At 30.2% G+C, this 1,295-nt stretch overlaps 1 long non-coding RNA gene across 1 annotated transcript; it reads left to right on the top strand.

The window, feature by feature from the left end:
• Positions 1 to 208: 208 nt before the first annotated feature.
• On the top strand, positions 209 to 873 carry LOC117119146. The gene is made up of 2 exons (XR_004447143.1): positions 209 to 674; positions 835 to 873. It is a non-coding gene; the product is annotated as an uncharacterized LOC117119146 (long non-coding RNA).
• The last annotated feature ends 422 nt before the right edge of the window (positions 874 to 1,295 follow it).

Raw genomic sequence — 1,295 nt, 5'->3', positions numbered from 1 at the left:
GTATCCAACTCCCAATCATTAATTGACATTACTCATAGTCTCCAAACAAGACAGCTAAATATTAAAACTTCTTAGACCGAGCATGTTTGCATATCGGCAAATGGTTCAGGTGAATTGCGTAATTACAAGTGTCTAGGAAATTACTTAGATGCATAGTGTAAATTTAGACATCGCAAGTCACTTACATTCAAATGAGCCACATATTTCAAGCAAATGCTGCGATCTTCCTATCAACACAATTGTAGGAAGCATCTTTCTCTATAATTCAGAGTTGTGGACATAGACTGTGGACATTAAATGCAGAACTGACTCTTTCCGATGACATTATGGAGTCAGAGATGCCTGAGATGGCTCAGTCAGTTCGGAGTTCCTGAGATAGCGATAGCAGAAAGTTTTCATTATGGCATCAAGGTCACCATGGTTAATCCATGAGATTATATGCAACTCAGCTTTCGAAAACATAATGAAAATCAATTTTATTTTTTCCTATTATTATATAGAGACATACTACTGTCATTAAAACTACTACTACTAATAATAATATTATCCATAATGAGAATTTAATCTTTTATTTCCAGAGTGAACAAAAGTTATCTGAGGTTTTAGAAGTTAATAGGAAGCTAAACCAGAAGCTCATAGATTCTGAAAATAGAGCTGCAAATGCTTCAAAAAAGGTGGTTATTTAAATAATTTGTATAAAATTTTAAAGTATAATTTGTTTTATTGGGTTAAAATATAGTAGCATGTCATTAGTTAATACTGTGTTATATTAATGTAACTGTTGAATTGTAATTTATTTCTTGCAATCTGACTTGTAGGTTCTGTTTACTGTAGGTTTCAGAGCATATGGCTCGTGAAAGAAGAATCCTACAAGAAAAGAAATACCTCCAAAGGGAGATAGATAAGTTTAAATTAGAATCTTCTAGAAATCCAAGGTAAGTATAACAACAAGAAAGTGAATTCAAATTTTAAAAATACTTTAAGTGAGGGCTAAGCAAGTTCAAACTAGAAACATCTAGAACAACTGCTCCTAATATTTATACTTTTAAAAGACTAATAAATAACTGACAAAATTAAATATTTTGAATAATGAACAAAAAAAAGAAAAAAGAAATGTCATTACATCACTTTTTTAGTCTTTTGTCTTTATAATGTTAATATGTTAATATTTTACATTTCTTTGCTGAATATGTATTCCTATATGTTTTTATGTGTTTTAATTTAAGTTTCATCATTTCTTTCTTATCTTCTTGCAAAAACGGCCTTGTGAAAAACACCAATATGGTGATACAAGT

The sequence above is a fragment of the Anneissia japonica genome, unplaced genomic scaffold (genome assembly GCF_011630105.1).
Source record: "Anneissia japonica isolate Jap-2015-1 unplaced genomic scaffold, ASM1163010v1 scaffold126217_len1299_cov252, whole genome shotgun sequence".
NCBI classification, from domain to species: domain Eukaryota; kingdom Metazoa; phylum Echinodermata; class Crinoidea; order Comatulida; family Comatulidae; genus Anneissia; species Anneissia japonica.
Note: the sequence above shows the minus strand (reverse complement) of the source record. Positions and strands in the feature narration are given on the sequence as shown.